Here is a 17,235-nt window from a genome sequence, read left to right as displayed (position 1 = left end):
TTGAGGCAGCCTGAATTGCACCCATCTCTCCACTTACACTGCAGTTTCACTAAAATTCTAGATGATCTAGAGCTTTGCTGACCCATTCTCTTAAAAATTTGTGTGGCTGCCTGTGTATCTGACAGAAAACGTGTTGTGTTTGTCCCCACAGCCTGCTGGGTTGTGTTTCCCAGGCTCAAAGACATGATTACAATTCTCTCCTGGTGCCTGGGCTGGGTTTTTACAGGCGAGGGAGCCAGGGAAGCTCCCGAGGAGGTGGAGAGCCTTGCAATGGGAGCACTGTAATCCTTTGATTACACAGCTGTGCCTGACATGCCACTAAACAGCACTTTAGGGGCAAGCAGTTAATGTAGCTTTTCCATGGAATATTTATTAATTTATGTTACACCTGGTTTCCAGCAGCTGTTGAACGTGGCTTGTAAGCTTTAGATTTAAGGAGCATCCTCTGAGGGGAGGCAGGCAGGTGATGCCTTGAAAGAAGAAACAGGAGGAAAAATGTTGTCCTGATGGCAGTGACAAGGCAGCTGTGGGGAGGATGAGAGGCCTGGTGAGGTGCTGGATGAGAACAGGAGTGAGGGACCCTTGGCACACTCTGTCCCCTCTGGTGGCAGCACACCGCAGGTCACAATCTCAGACTGGTTTTTGTGGGAAGGGAACATGAAGCTCATCCAGTTCCAACCCTGACACCTTCCACTGTCCCAGATTGCCTTAAACCCATCCAACCTGGTCTTGGATGTTCCAGGGATTCAAGGGCAGCCACAGCTTCTCTGGTCACCCTGTGCCAGGGCCTCACCACCCTGACAGGGAAGGATTCCTTCCCAATATCCCATCTAACCCTGCCCTCTGTCACTTTGAAGCCATTCATCTTCTATCACTCCATCCCTTGTCAAGGTCTCTCTCCAACTCTCCTGGAGCCCCTTCAGGGGCTCTAAATTCTCCCTGGAGCCTTCTCTTCCCCAGGCTGAACACCCCACCCCAGCCTTTCCTCACAGGACTGGTGCTCCATCACTCTGGCCCAGAGCACCTCTCCTGCACCAACCCTCCAGCACCAACCTACTGCTTCTCCTCATTCCCAAATCCACCTTCCTCCAACTCCCACAACAGCCTGAGCTGCCCGGAACACTCGTTTCCCAAACCTCAGCACCTGGCTGCTGCTTTCCTTCTGTCCTTGCCCAAAAGCGAGGTGGCTCACCTCAATTCCAGACACATTTTTGGAACTCCTGGTGCTGTGGCCCTTCCCCTCTTGGTTTGCTGAAAGCAGCCACAGCCCCTGCAGCCTTGGGGATGGTGGGGGCACCTGGCTGCTCCTGTGCCATGGGTTTCCTTGGAAATGAACCCAATCCCATGCAGAACTGGTGGGATGGAGTGGCAAGGGAGCAGGCCAGGCTTTTATTTGTTTATATGCCAAGAAGCACCAGATACACACTGAATGTTCTTAAACTTATTGTGCTATCATTTACTCACTAAATAAGCACAGTGTTTTATAAATAAATGGGGTTTTAGGCTAAATCTGTATCTAAGATGGGTTGTTCTTCACTGTAAAAGGTGCAGCTCTGTACCTAAATAGCAAAATACTCAAACTGACATTTCGCATTTGCTTCACGCCTTCCAGTAGGAAAAAATAAGTTTCATGAGGAGATATTTCTTTCCACTAGAAAAACCTTGATTTTCAGTGTGGGTGAATGTACCCTGCTATCTAACCATAAAATTAGAAAAACTGATGAGAGTGAAAAAGGCTTTTGTATTATTATATTTTACTTTGGTTTTGCATTTATTGGTGTTTGGCTTAAATACAAGTTGGACTCGTAACTTCTCAGGGTTGCATGGAATAGAGGGAAGGTAATTTCTTTCAAGTAAGTCATTGAGTTACAGGTGAGTTTGAGCTGGGAAGAACTCTGAGGTCAGACAAGAGTGAAGATAAAATGTAAAGTTCAAAGTCATACAGAGGAAACAAGATAAGACTGCTTTGAAAAATGAAAAACTCTACAAGATACAAAGGGGAAAAAAAAAAGATTTATGTGCTGCATGTGTACTCAGGAGATGGAAGAAGCCTCACACTGTTGAAAAGAGTGCTCTGAGGATGGGCAGCACATGGATGTGAGTTTGTAATGTTGGATGCTTTGCCCAATTTCAGGGGGCAAATTTCTTGGAATAGTGTGGAGAAAAACCACTTAATTAAAGTGCTTTAGAACTGGCACCAAATGAGTAGTGAGATACCAACAAATAGGAGAGACCTCAGGAAAAAAAGTAGCAGAAATTAGGATTCTGCAAGGTTTTGCCCATAATTTAGAGGAAATGTAAGAGCCCAGTGTCAACCTTGCTGTGCCTAAATTGGGATATAATGGTCTGAGTGCCAGAATTTATTAATCCAGATAAAAAGGACTCTTTGACTGGGGCAGGCAGGAGGTTTGTCTGTGTAAAGCTAGAAATAGGAGGAAGTGGAGAAGGATGGTTTAATAGTTTATTAGGAGAATGTATCACATAATGAGATGGGTTTGCCTGCAGGCCCAGCTCCTCACAGGGGAGCTTCATCTCCTGCAAATCCTTTAGCAGCTCTTAAAACCAACACTTCCTTGCAAGCCCATCAAATACCTTATCTAATATTCCTTCCCAGCCTCTTTGATTTTGGCTGCTTTTTAGTTGCAATTTGTCTTTCTTGCTCAGCTCTGTAGATACTAGATAATGTTAAACAGATATTGGTAGTGTTAAGTAAATTAAATGGATAATGAATCTCAAATTTTTAAGTTCATCATTTTGTAGATGTATTTCACTGGGCTCCTGCTCTTGTCTTCCATCCCTTCCTAGTGCATTTTTAGGGCTGCTGCTGTGCAGCTCATCCTTGGGATTTCTGAAGCCTGAGGACATTTCCTGGGGCTGCTTCTGGAAAGGATTTTGGGTGCTGCTCTTGCAATGGAAGAGGAGCAGGTTTTGAACCTGTCCATCAGGTGTGGAGCCCGTGCCCAGGTGATTCCAGGGAAGGAATGCTGGTTCACACTGTAAGATTGACACCTTCAGGATCAGACATCCTCTGCCTGCTTTGTGTCTCCCTGGAGCTCCGGGCTGGGATAACACTGAGACATCTGGGTTGTAACTGCATCCATGGCAAGCGATAAAAATTCAGATAAAAACCCTGCTGTGTGTTAAAGACTGCCAATAGAAACTGCAGCACGAGATGCAATGATGGGCTGTTAATTTAAGAAGACAAAAACATGTTCTTGAGCACTCCAGCATGGAGTAGTACAGCTTTATGCCCTGAGCGACTCATCGGAGCCGTTCGGAAAGTAAATAATTTAGATGAAAAGTTTCATCAATTATAAAGCTCTGAAGACAGTTTCTCAGCTTCAGGATTAACTTGCCTGAGGATCAGATAAGGATAAATCAGAATGAAACCACTATTGCACTTGACACTTAGTATTAGAATTACTTTGCAAGGCTATTTATACCATCTTTAAAACAAGAAATGAGATGTGAGAGGTGAGCAGAAGGGAAGAGTGGAATCTGAGCTGATCCTCTAGCTGAGGAAAAAGGAAATAAAAATTTGTCTGACATCAGGTGATTTTAAATAGGGAGTTTTTAACCCTTCAGAGTAGATTTTTGAGCATTGCTGAGGAGATCAGCAAAATGAAAATAAACAGCAGAGTAAATGCGATCTGGATTGGTATCCATGGAAATCCCACGTGGATTTATCTGGCATTAGGCTGGATGAGGAGTAATTCACCTTTTGGGCTTCACCGGTGTGAGGGGGACCAGGACGTGGGAGTGGGAACAGTTTTCCAGTTTTGGAGGGATTCAGGGCCCTGTGCTCACCAAGGAGTGTGACAAGGCTGGAAAATCTGGGTAACCCCAGAGCAGGTCAGGGAGCAGCTTTCCCTGGAGTCAGTAACTCTCTCAGATGGTTCCACTCACCTGCTGCTCATTCCTGCTTCAGCTGTGCAGATTGAGCATTCTCCTGGTTTAGCATCAGAGTCAGTGTTGCAATAACTCATTCTGGTGTAATACAGGGGAATGCATAAAAAGCCTCTGCTGAGTTTTGATAGTGTTTTCCTGTAATGATACCCATTAAGTGAGTGTAGTAATCTCTCCAGTTTTCAATTTTTTTTGTCTTGCTGTGCTGGTACATTGGATAATGAATGAAGAAAAAATAAGAAAAAACACTAAAAATGTGCCGTGAAAATGCTGATAAATATGTAAATACCAACAGTATCTTTTTTAGACTGTTACAATTCCTACAAAGCTAAAGCTTTCCAAAACTGCAAAATGAACAGGCACTTTATGACAATTAATATTTTTGCATTAAAAACATGCTTGTTACTGAAACAAGAGTATCCCATCCATCATCACTAATTTTACATTGCACAGCTTTAATGTCCTCCTTTCTCTATTGTGACAGCAAATAATTCCGAGATAGCAAATATCATTAAGTTGCATTTAACAGAAAACTTGGAAGGTTTCAAATGAGATAACATAAACTCTATGTTCATTCCAAACAGCAATTCTCTGGATGAACCTCTGCCTTCATTAAAGTCACTGAAATGTCTTCCTGCTGACTTCAGCATGCCAGCATTTCAAAAAATAAATTGAAATGGGATCTTTAAAAGTTTTCTTCTTGATGAGTGGCTGGAGCTAAAGCCATTCAGCTGTGCATATGTTATTTAGCTCAGCCAGGAGGTCTCGAGGTGAAGATAATGTCTGGCGGGGATGAGGGAATGTGAGCAGGAAATAATATTTCCCTTTGAAATAATCCATCAGTAGCTGTGCTATCCCAGAGGCCCCTTTTTATGGAGATCCTGCAGATGTGGAGCCCCCTTTCCGTGCTGAGGGAAGCCAAGCATGCAGGTGGACATTCCTCTCAAGGATATTTAGGCCTTAAAAGTGATGGAAAAGCCCCAAAGTCCAACTCTTTATTTATTGCACTGCTGCAGGGCGCAAGTGCAGCCTTCAGACGTGGCTTTGGGGACATTTTTAGCTTTGTCCTTTTGGCATCAGGGGGTTTCTATGCAGCAATTGAATAGGAGGAAGGAATTAATTTGGTTTAGCCATGTCAAGCTGAAAATGAAGTTCCTCCCTGCACATCCTTCGAGGAACCCTCCATGGTCTGGATTTAGCTGCCATCCGCTCCATTTTTACTGGTATATTTTTGGACTTCCTCTGCTGATAAATATTTAGAGTCTGTTTATCTTTCATCTCATTTCTGTTACATAGTGCTTACAGATTTTTTTTTTCCCCCATAAATACTTATTACTGCAGAAATTAGTGTTGCAAGCCTTGATATTGCAGTGCCAGCAATTTTGTAATTTTAATTGAGGCTGGCTGACAGTACTTCTATTAATTATCCAGGAGAGGCTTATGGCTTTCTGAAAGAGAAGTGTATTTCTGGCTGGAGGAGTTTGAAGGGGAGTTGTAATTGCTTTATGTCTGGAGTGCAGGTTTAGGTGCAGGAGGCTTGGCTGGATTAGATGTGGCCATTGCTGAGGATCAATAAAGCATGAAAAGGGGAAAAGCTGTTTCAAATTTGTAAAAGTTGTAGCCACCAGGATTCTGCTACACTCAGAATGAAAAATGCAGCTGTTTCTTTTGGGTTTAATTAAAATCCAATGAAAGACAATTCGGAGAGACCTAAGTTGATATTAATTACTTGGAGCATGTGAATAATGGGAGCAGGTGAAGGATTTCCTTCACAAAATTCTGCACAGGCTTTTCTTACAGCCTTGGCTCTATGTGATTCTTACTGATGCTGCCCAGCTAAATCTTAGTGCTCTTTTCCTGTGCCTTCCAAATTCCTTTGTGGGGGAAAAACATCTTGTGTTTTTCCTGATGTGAATATGACAGTCCCACTTTAATTGGATAACAGCAGTTGTTACCCTGCAAGAGGGATTGTGATGCCCATGGGCCTCAGAAGTATCTGCATGAAAATAAATAAATAAAACATCTGAAAAGCTTTGCTAAGAAGCAGTAAATCTAAAAATTGATTTGGTTAACAGCATTGAAATGAGGTGCCTCATTCTATTACAGCATAAAGCCACCAGATGTCACTTATTTTGTGCACCACTCTTCTGGGGAGAAGCATGTCCTTGGCATGGAAAAGACTAAAACAAAAACGGACAACTTACTTTAAGTGGCTTTGTTTCTGTTTGTGTTCTTAACTGGCAACTGTCTTTCTTGATAAATATTTTCATCTTAAAATAGATCATATAAACTCATTTCTCACAGATCAGACAGACTTGCATTTTTTATGCGCCATAAATGTCAGCAGTACCATTTTGAGATTCAGTCTTTAAGAAAATAATTAATAGGCTTACTCCATTTTCAGAAGGGGGAAATGTACATTTTAGGGATAGGATGGTTTTATTTTCATGAACTGTTCTGTCATTAAAGGCACTTCAGCCAATGGCTCACACAGATATTCATCTTCAGCCAAGTTAAAAGCAGTGGGGGGAGTTTTAAAGTCATGCAGAAGGTGGAAGTCCTTGTGGAGAGGGAAAGGAATAATTCTGAAATCAGAGACCAACATCTGCTTCTAGAGTGGAGCAGCTCATCCTCGGGGTTTAAGGGCTTCAAGGAGAAGTGGAGCAAAGCGGGGTGGGGATGTGTCCCTAAAGAGGAAAAACACTTGGTACCCAAGGCAAAGCTGGATTTCCTGGCTTGGCTGGGACAGCCAGTGTCAGGGAGCTGGAGGAGATGACAATTCCTCACCAGTGAGAGCCAGCAAAGGGCTCCTGGTCCTGGGTGTGTCCTGTTCCACTGTGGGTTTTCCCTCCCGTTACCAGAGATGCCAAATTGAGAGGTACACACCCTCTTTCTGCTCCCTGGGTAACATAACCCTCATGCTCTTTCATTTTCTGGCCTGTACTCAAAGGCAGCACCATTAAAAAGAGGAAATTTAATTTGCTGGACTTGAAGCAGAAAGGCTGAAAATGGAGTGTTTTCCTGATAGGTAATGATTAGTGATTTTTTTTTCCGCCCAGTGGTAGTACTGTAGTTTGTTTTTACATTTTAAATGGGTCTCCTCCCTCAGATTTCAGCTTGGGATGGAGTCCTACTCACTCTGTGGATCTCATGCAGGTTGGAGGATGTAAGTCCACAGCTCTGAGTGAATGATGTGAGAGTTCCTCTCCAAATAATTTTCCATTTCAGTCCTCAGGAGCAGCTGTGCTGAAAGGCTACCTGCCTTCATTTTTCATCTGAGGTGAAAAATGTACTCTAGCATGGCATTCTCTAGCTGGAGGCAGAGTACATGACACATTTTCCCCTCCCTTTTCCCTTGGTGCTTGAGCAAAAATAGAGGTGAGCAAAACACTCCTTAACTAATAGAAACAGTGTTGGCTTCCAAATGCAGCACATTTGTATTTTAGCACCTCGTATGAAACCAATTACATTAATGAGGGCTCCTGTTCTTAACTGGGGGTTGTTTATGACAGGGAGGGTTTCATTTCCTACTGCAGGTCTTGCACCATTGCTCCTGAAAGTGCCATCTGCCAGCTTTGGACCCAAAAATGCTCCCTGCCCGTGTTGTGCAGGGAGATTCTGGCACAGCTCTGGGATGGGGAGCATGATTGCAGCTTGGGAAGCTGGGAAAATTCACTTTTCTCTGTCTGTCGAGCTTATGAGAGGCTGAAATTCATTCTGTTTAATATGGTTACTGAGGGAAAGTCAGAGTCCATGCTGTCTGCTTTAAATGGCTTATTTAGAAATTGGATTGCTGGTGGCTTTCTGTCTTGTGAAACACATATCTGAATTTCAATCAAAATCCCTCAATTCCCAGGTAATGGGATTCTGGATGGTGAGTTAGGAGATCTAGGTTTTTCTTGGACTTCTATCGTGTTAGTCCAAATGATGTTACAGGTGACATGTGTCGGAACTCTATCATTTTGTCACCCAGAGGGGGAGCATCACCTTTGAAAAGCACTCTGAGATCTGATGTTGGGAGTTCCACACCCTTCCTGGACCATAACCTAACCCCAGGATATATTTGAGTGCACTCTGAGGCTCCTGTGTACAGCATGAATGGCAACAGCTGCATTTTCTATTTTAATTACTTTTCACCTTGGACAGAGGCATCTCTGTCAAAACACTGATAAAATGATACACATTGTATTTAATTGTCCATGTTTGGGTAAAACATTTTGTCTGTTCCAGATCAGTTTTGTTGGCCCCATATAAGTAATCTAAAGGAGGAATAGTAAGAATAACATCAAATGCAAGTTTTCATAAGCAAAGAAAGATACCCATATAATTGTAAGGTTTCATTCTGATTTGCTATTCTTCTCAAAGTGTAATTTAAACCACTGAGCCATGCAATAAAGAAACTGAAGGGTGTTATCAGCATATGATTTATTTTTTCACTTAATGAGGAGAACTGTGGAATTTTTTGGGTTTATAGATTATTCTGAACTTCTGCAGTCACTTATTTTGATTATAAAATGTTTTGGATGCTGAAGGCATTTTCCAGGATTTAAACATGCAGGAAAATTTTAAATTAAATCAGATGATCAGAGGTGAGACTTATTTCTCTCCTGCACCGTGCTCTAGAATTCCTGATTTTCCACACAGTGGTGAGGTAGCTGCTGTAAAAAGAGCAGGACTTGGTTATCCACATGGAAAAACTGCAGAGTCACAGCGTGGTTTGGGTTGGAAGGGACTTTAAAGCTTGTCTCATTCCAGCCCTTCCACCACCCCAGGCTGCTCCAAGCCTCGTCCAACCTTTCATTTTTGTCCAGGAGGGTCCGAGAACCCATCCCTGGCTGCCTTCCCCTGTGGACTCTGGTGTGGAGCTCTGCTCTCCTCAGGCACTGTGGGGATGCGCCAGGGGATCACCACACTCCAGCTGCCACCTCCCCTTGACAGCAGGAGCAGAGATGAGCTCCTGGAGCAATTCTTTGGCCAGAAAGTGGAGGTTTTCACGGCAGGGTCACCCCAGCAGTTCATGAGGCAAAAACTCAACCAAAAGAACCAATGTGGCTCCAGGCGCAGGAGGGCTCTCCCAGCTGGGGGCAGTGGTGAAGGTCATGCCTTGTGTAGGCTGCCCTAGAGCAGAGGCTGGGCAGAGTTACAGAATAAAGCAGGGATTTACTCAAAGGATCTCCTCCATGGATGCCCCTTGGGCAGCACCAGAGCCCAGCCAGGGCTGCCCCCAGGATGAACCCAAATGGCCCCAAAATGCACGAGCGCTGCCGGGGTCTCTCCCTGGGCTCAGCTCTGCTCCATGTGCACATTGCAGTTCAGTGTCCAATCCCACTGCAGCCCCTGCAGTCCCACCCTGCTTGTTTTTCTCTCTGCAGCCCACGGGGTTTGTGCTCCTGGGCTGAGATTGGGATCATTTGTCCTTGGTGCCCAGCTGGAGCAGGAATTGTTTTGTCTCCCTGCTCTGTGCAGAGCTCACCATCCCCTCATGTGAAGCTCAGACCCACACACTAAAGCAGCACAGAATCTGAAAAATACAAAAGCTAAAACCTGAGGCATCAAAGGTGGCAGCTTGAGGTTGATGGTTGGACTCAGTGATCTTAAGAGTCTTTTCCAGCCTTAACAATTCTCTGCTCAGGCTGCTGAGTTCACCCTGGAGCTGTTGCTATTGAAGCCAGGGCAAGCCAGAGCTGCTGGGGTGTGAGCAGTGTTGTTTTTTGGACATCTCCTGTAGAGGACATAAAGCAGGGTGGAGGGGCTGCAGTGCCCAGAACTGCTCCAGCCCAGCTGCTGAGTCACATTCCCAAAGATTTGGTGGAATAAATGGCATTTCTTGGCCTTTTGTTGCACGTTGCTGCCTTTAGCTATGGGCGTGGAGTGATCTTTGCAGAAGACAATGATTGATACAGCTTGTGGTGGCAGCTGCTGTGCTTTTTAAACACCATTTTTGAGGGTGGAAAGTGTTAAGGAAGCCTAGCATAGGGCAGCTTCCACAATGCCTTATTCCCAAAACCTTGCAGCTCCTTTTGGTGCCCACTAAAGAGTAACTCAGCCACATTAGTGATGGGACAGCTGAGGATAGAGCTTTTTTCACATTTCTCTGGATGTGAGGCACCAACAGAGGTGTTTGCTCTTGCAGATTGATTCAGCAGTTGGGCCGAGCTCTTCTGCTGGCCAATACAGCTTTTTTCTCTATAGATATCTGCATATAATATGAATATTTTATTTATCATTGTTTCATCATGACCAGGTGTCGCTTTTGAGAAATGAGCATTGTATTCATCAAAGCTTGAGTCCTCATTTACCTGACAAAGCTTTAGGGGTTTTCCTTGGTGTTATTATTTAGGTTATATAGCAGTGCTTAGAAGGAATAAGTGGGCTTGGAAACCATCTCTTCCAGCCTAAGACACCCCAGGAAGCTTTTATGTAAGTGTAGTCCTTGCTGCAGAAATAGATTAAGGAGTTTCTAATTTATTTCTCATAAAAACATCCCCTCCAAATGTATCTGTATTCTCTTCATGCTATCTTAGTCTCCTGCATGTTTGAGAGCTTTGAATGCATTAACAGCCTGAACCAAGTTACTACATTAATCTCATGAAATCCAAGATTTATATCTTTGACTCAAGGTAAACACCATCAGCAGCAGAGAAATTTAACAGATGGAAATGTGTTTCGAAACTTGGGAGGCATTTTTGCTGGAGATTTTTTTGTTAGATATGTTAATTTTGCTTAAGTTGGAGTTTGTAAGTTCTTGCAAAGTATTTTGTGGGGTGTAATCTGGAGATACTGTTAGTTCTTTGCAGTTTTATAATGTTAACACAGTTTCAGTCTTTCTGCATTAGAAACAGCTTTTTGGGTTATCATTAACAGTCATGCATCTGTTCTTGAAAATCTGGCTGCCAACTGCAGTTGATGGAATTTGTGTCACTTCAGATTCTTTGTGTGATTTTCCTCAGCAAAGGGTTTATTTCAAGCATTGGTGCCATTTCAGCTGCAATGTCCTGTAGCGACTCCGCATCCTCCTCTATTTGTCTGGAACCAAACACATCAACAAGCACTGCTGTTTAGAAATAAAACCTCATTTTACCTCCCACTGGTCACTTCTGTGCCCTGCTGCCTCCGGGGACATGGGGGTTTTCCGTGGCAGTGAGAGATTTGTGGCTGGAGCAGGGCATTTGGGAGCAGTTGTGGTCCCTTTCCTTTAGAACTCTGGGCTGTCTCAGGAGATGCTCTGTCCCACAGGGCAGATCTTGGAGCATCCTGGTCCCAGGCATCCCTGTGTAGCTCTCAAAAGGTGTTCAGGCAGGGATCAGGAAGGATCTGAATAAGGCACTTGTGCTATCTCGGAGCTCCATCAAGGGTGGGCTTTGTTTTCTCAATTTCTCACTTCAAAACCTTAAAAAGTGAATTTTGACCCCTGTGCAGTTGAAGCAGAGGGAGGGTGGAAGGTTAGTTTGGGACAGTTTCCCAATAAGAGAAGTTAAGTAATTAACATATCCATTGGAAAAAAAAAGTCTCTTGGAGCATTTGCTTTGGGTTTCCTCTGCCCACAAATAAAGATCATGTAGTTTGCTAAGCTAAATGTTGTCTTTATATTGCAGAAAATGTTGCAGAAGAGGCATGGTGTGAGGGAGTGCATGCCAAATTTCTCTTGGTACATTCATCATTATGCAGAGTTGGGGTTTTGGTTTGCTTTTCTAATTTCTTTTTCCCCTTGGTTTCTTTTCATGGAGATTGAGTAAAGAACATTCTCAGATTTTTATCTTGTTTGTTTACAATCTGGAGGCCAGCTAAGTGCAGCGTGAGGCATGAAAAGGTATTTGTGGTTGTGTTCTTTCCAAGTGGAAAACAAGCACACTGAAGCCAAACACGGGAGAGACCTGCAGGAATAGAGAGTAGAGTCAAGGGAGTCAATGGTTCAGTGGCTGAGGAACAGATTTTCTTATTATTGTCCTGGATATTACAATATTTACTCACTGGATTCCATACGTTTTTTCCCTTTTGTTATGACTGGTGTAAACTGGGGGCTTTGTGCAGTTGCAAGATTCCTGGGCTGGATTTTGCCCTTTTATGAGAACAGCACCAAGAGCTGTGATATTTTTGAGAGGCTGGTGATGGGGTGCAGCACATCCTTTCTCCTCCAGTCATGGAAATCAGTGAGTTAAGATATTTGAACTGCTTTGAAGCTTGTGATAGAAGTGTTGTTCTTTAGATGTGATGATGTGAAGATAGGAGAGGACAATCATGACAGTTTAATGCATTATCAAATGGCTTTAGCTTCCACATCAAGTGTGTGCTCTGCCAACCACACACACCTCAAAGCCTGGGGTGCAGAGCTGCAGAAATGCCTTCAGAATGATGGGATCTTATAAACTGTTTAATAAAAATGTATTGCATTTTTTCATAGTTAAAAATGACAGACAACAGAGGGGTGCATGATGGAGCCCAAGCCTTTGATGAAACACTCAGGAATAGTGGTAGGAGACTCTGGAAGTAAATGTTGCTTGACTTCTGCAGAATAAACACTTTCTAGGAAGCTGGGAGCAGTATAATGAAATTATATCAAAAAGGTTTTGCTTAATTAGGTGTAGCCAGCAGTTACCTGCAAGAATTTTATCTGGTGATATTTTAGAGATAACTAATTAGAAATTTCTTGAGAACACTTAGAGCTTTCTTGGGTTTTCCACTTTGGACTCTGAGTCTGCTGCACTTTGTAATGAACAAAGTGGTTTCTTGGTTAATGGACTGAGGTTTATCTAATGTGTCATTGCTTAAAGAATTAAAGTTGTTGAACATTTAGAAAAGTTACTACTAAGCTTGGAACAGAGTTGGGTTTTTTTAAAGTGCTGAAACAAAGCCCCAGTTGTGATTTGGCATCAATGAATAGTTTGAGTTGAGTAATTTTTGTTTGAATTTACAAGAAACTTTAATGACAGACTCTAATGCTGAGTTTGTCTTTTCAGGATGCAGCTGTGTATGTTTCCTTTCACCCACTCAGCACTAGATGAAAGATGAAATGCCCTATTCATGAAAAAGCACTTACATGGTACTTATGTACAGATGAGATACGTTTTTCCATCCATTTCAATGCGTGTCTCACAGAGAAGGCACCGTATATGAGTCACAACAAAAAGAATTCAGATGACTCTGTTAAGATAGTAAAGTTTATGGAGAAAATTCAGCTTGGGGGTGGAGGAAAATCCCTTCTCAGCCACTAAAAAATCAAATGAGCAGCTGCGAGCATTTACGTTGCTCTAGAATTGCCATAACTATTGTGTTTAAAGCAAAGTTAAGCCTCACATAGAATGGGTCCCCTTTCAGGAAAACTGCTTTTATATGAATTGTGAAGGTGTATCAGATGAATTGTAGGAGATACCACTTGGTTGCATTATTGCATGCAAAACCATTTTACCACAGCATGAGATAAACAGGCACCAAAGGCATTAAGTGATGCAAATTCTATTTATTCCATACAATGTTATTCATCCCTCAAAAGCAGCCTTAAATTAGCAGCTGATCTCTCACAACCCACAGGATTTAGCAATTTGTGCTGCATACCCCTTGCAAAGTGGCAGAAAGTATTAGAGATCAGATGGTGGATGGAATATGTTCCTCGCTTCAAATCAACCTGAGGCAGCAGCTGCTAAAATCAAGGAAAATCAAATGTGTAAAAGGAACAGGATGGTAATCAGAGTAACTCATAACTGTGAGTTATGCCCACTATTTTGCAGCATGTCAAGGCTGAAAACGCTTGGCAGGACGCTGGAAATACTCTCAGAACATTTTTCCCCCACGTGCTGGTTCTGGATCAGTAATCAATGCAAGAGACAAAGAGCTGGGCTTAAAATAAGCCTTCAGCACTGACAGATCCCCTCCTGCAAACCCAGCTGAGCTGCCCCAGCTCTCCTCCTCTCCCTTGGGTCAGAGTCAGCTGGCACGCTGACTCCGAAGGTTTATTTTCTTTTGCACAGTGAAGTGATTCCACTACCCCAGGTTGCTCCAAGCCCTGTCCAACCTGGCCCTGAGCACTTCCAGGGATGGGAAATCACAGCTTTTCCTGGTGTTCAGGTAGAGTGGTGAAATCACTGTGCTGTGCTCACCTGACTGAGCTCTGCGTGGAGGGAAACCCTCGTGTCTCTGTGGAGTGAGCTGCTCCACACGAGCTGTTTGAGTAAATTGCAGCAATATCTTTCCAGAGAATCAATGAAGCAGCCTTGGGAGCCTGAAATTAAACAGGATTCACAGTGGATGGGAAGAAACAGGTAACTACAGAACAGCTGGGTCTGAGACATCAGCTCTGTCAATACCAGACCAATTCTTTGCCTTGGGCGTTTTCTGAAGATAAACACTTATTTATTTCTGATTACAGCCTGACTGCAGGGCGTATGAGAGCTGTATTTAGAGATGATATTTTTTTTCCCTCTTGCCAACCCCCAAACCTCTTCAGTTTGTTCTATAAAAATAACTGCAGTGAAAGAGCTTCATAACAGATTCAGCCTTCGTGCTCTGTGGTTCCCTGTTGCACTCACACTCAGAACAGGAATGTGGCTGATTTGTGGGATGAGAGTGGGATGTATTCCTTGAAAGAGCAGGCAGGTAAGAATTTCTATTATTGTAAATTACTGTGATGTCCTGTGTTGGAAATGAAACACAGCAGCTGCTTGGTCTTACTAAAAATGCAATACAAACATTTATGGCAAGACCAGCCTTGTCACATCAATTTCTGCACCTGAAGTTGTATTTCAGGTGATCCCTGCGCCTTCCCAGGGAGCTCTTAGCTTATTTTTTATTTTCCATAAAACAAAAGAAAGTACATAGGGCAAATTTAGACTGAATGATTCTCATGGATATGAAATCACTGCATGAATTGTTTGACCTTCTGTATCTGTCTAATTTTGGCATTGGTGTCTCTCTGCACATTTAAGTAGGTGCACTTTTTCTTAGGAAGTGGTAAAAATTGACTCCCAATGGCATCAGTCCTTTATTCTGGCTCTTGGTGAATCGATCATTTTAATGAGGGACTGTCTGTTTTTTGTTAAATAGATGCGATTTCTGGTTGTGTTCTGAATGTCAGAACTTTCTAATCTGGCTCCAGATTTTTGGGAGAAGGATCTGTGAGCCTCACAGGATGGGTGCATTGGTTTATCCTTGTTTCCATGGAAGGACCCCCAGGACCATGTGGGGTCTGTTGGGAGGTTGCTCACAGTTACTGTGAGGATTGAAAATGAAGATACTGAACTTCGACCATGCAGAATGATTTCTGAAAGTGGATTAAAGTGGCTTTTTTTGTGAGAAGAAATGCACTGGAGTAATTTATGTAAAAACACAGTTTTTTTCTACAGTGTGCAACTCTTTCATATTCAATATAAACCTGTCAGTGCTTCTGTACCAAGGCACTATGTGAGATGAATAGGAACTAAGGGAAGGGAAAAGATGAATTGCCGGAGCTGTTGCACATCGTAGGCAGCAAGTTTTGATCAGGAGTTGAGAAGCCAGTGTGCACTGCAGGCAAAATTCTGCTCCAAACATCCTCAGAAATGTATGAAAACAGCACTCTGCTCCATGTTTGTACAGAGGGAGGATTTAAACACATTGATGGGAGTGCTGCCCTGACACAGGAGCTCCAGGCGTGTGCTGCCACAGGTTGGGTGGCTGCTGCTGCTGCTTTTTCTCTTCCAGGGTTTTTGGACCTTTATTTCTGGAGAAAGTGCTGATTTTTGGTTCTACTTTATTTTCCTCCCTGCAATTTTTATCCTGCAAGTAGCCCAAAAAATAAGATTTTTGATTTAGAGTGATTTAAATCACATAGAATAGAAAGAAGGAACACTGAAGTCTTTAAATATAATTGGTTGGTTGGGGTATTTTCCTGCTGAAAAAAGGCTTTAATTTAAAAGTGGGTAGTACTGAGTTTTTATTTTCACATTCTCAAGGCAGACCAAACAACAACACATGAGAGCATGTGGCTGTGGCATTTTAGGAGTGCAAGGAACTGGACCTTGGTAATTTCCAGGAACTTGCACAAGACTTTAGGTGCAATAATGCATTTCTGGGGGAGGGCATGACCCTGCTGTCACTGATCCAGGTCAGGGAGCTCCCTTTCCCAATCCCTACTCTTTTTTCCCTGCTTCCAATAATCTGTTTATTCAGGCAGTGTTTATGCCCTAACTGAGTGGTGATTCAAGCTCAGTAACTATTTCCTGAGCATCGCAGCCCAAATAATAGAAGTCATCCTTATGTGATTGAAATGACTACTGTTATGCTGATTTTAGGGGAGTTTGCTGATTTTTGTTTTTTGCATGTGGAGCGCAGAATTTATTCCATTCTCACATTTTATTTGGAAGTGTATGGATGAGGAAGGAGCAGATTGTGTTTGGATTAGACTCTGAGAAAGGAACCAGCTGGGTTGTGGAAGAAACCACTGTTGTTTTTTAGGCGAGATTGCTGATTCAGTGGTGATTCAGGAGGTTTTCTTTGGCTTTAAAAGGACATGAAATGGGTTCTTTAAATAAAAATTTTAGTCTTGAACAAGTGTGCAGCAGTTGTTCAACAGGTTGAGTGTGTAGCCATGGGCTGTGGCCACCTACTCTTGCTTTTAGGATGTACCTGTTTTGCCATTGATTGCCTTGAAAACAGTTCCATGGGTTTATGCAGAGTCTTGGGAGTTGCCTTTATTGATGGTTCTTTAAAAATTAGGATTTAAGTAAATAGAGCTTTACATAACTTCAGTCTGCAGGAGGTTGCTGAGCTTTGTAATGAGTCCTGTGGCTTTTCTAAATCACTGCAATTGCTTTTTGCTTGTTTTTGTTGTTTTGTTTTGGGTTTTTTTCCCTTTTCTTTTTGCCAGAAGTTTGCAGAGCTCAGTGATTCATGATCCTCTTTTTATTGACATATCATCTTTCTGGCATCTTTCTGATTTCTCTGAGGTAAATAGATGTGAGTTCAGGCAAAGTTTATTTCCAAAAATGTAAACTTGAGGAGCCAAATATGTCCAAGAAGCAGGAGAGAGAAAATCAACGATTATGTCTCTCTTTTCCTTACATAATGTTCTTTATTTTTTTAATTTAGCTTAGATTTTATTCCTTCTACTGGGCTATTTTTTATTGAAATGATACAACCTGCCCACTCACAGGATGAGCTTCCTCCTGCTGTACAAATACTCCACTACCCTTGTACAAATACTTCAGGTTATGTGCTGCCTGTAGGCTGCTTCAATTCTAACCATTTCCATTGATAGCTAAAAAATATCTGTCCTTGTAAGGTTTTGTAAGTTTTTTTGTGTCCAGAGGTCATAAATGTATCCTGCCTGGGTGAAGAATTGCTGTTGTACATGGACAG

General features: G+C 42.7%; 1 protein-coding gene across 2 annotated transcripts in view; it reads left to right on the top strand.

Moving 5' to 3' along the window:
• Window positions 1-17,235, top strand: part of CHST15 (carbohydrate sulfotransferase 15) — a 45,105-nt gene that overhangs the window by 3,237 nt on the left and 24,633 nt on the right. Inside the window, exon 1 of one of the 2 annotated variants that reach the window (XM_064431539.1) lies at window positions 14,353-14,496. The exons of the other annotated variant lie outside the window; for it this stretch is intronic. The gene's annotated coding sequence lies outside the window, so the exon portion shown is untranslated. Of the gene's footprint in view, window positions 1-14,352; window positions 14,497-17,235 lie in introns of those variants that run through there. 2 annotated transcript variants of the gene reach the window in all.

The sequence above is a fragment of the Passer domesticus genome, chromosome 8 (genome assembly GCF_036417665.1).
Source record: "Passer domesticus isolate bPasDom1 chromosome 8, bPasDom1.hap1, whole genome shotgun sequence".
Classification (NCBI taxonomy): domain Eukaryota; kingdom Metazoa; phylum Chordata; class Aves; order Passeriformes; family Passeridae; genus Passer; species Passer domesticus.
The sequence above is the reverse complement of the archived record's forward strand: the minus strand, read 5'-3'. Positions and strand labels throughout refer to the sequence as shown.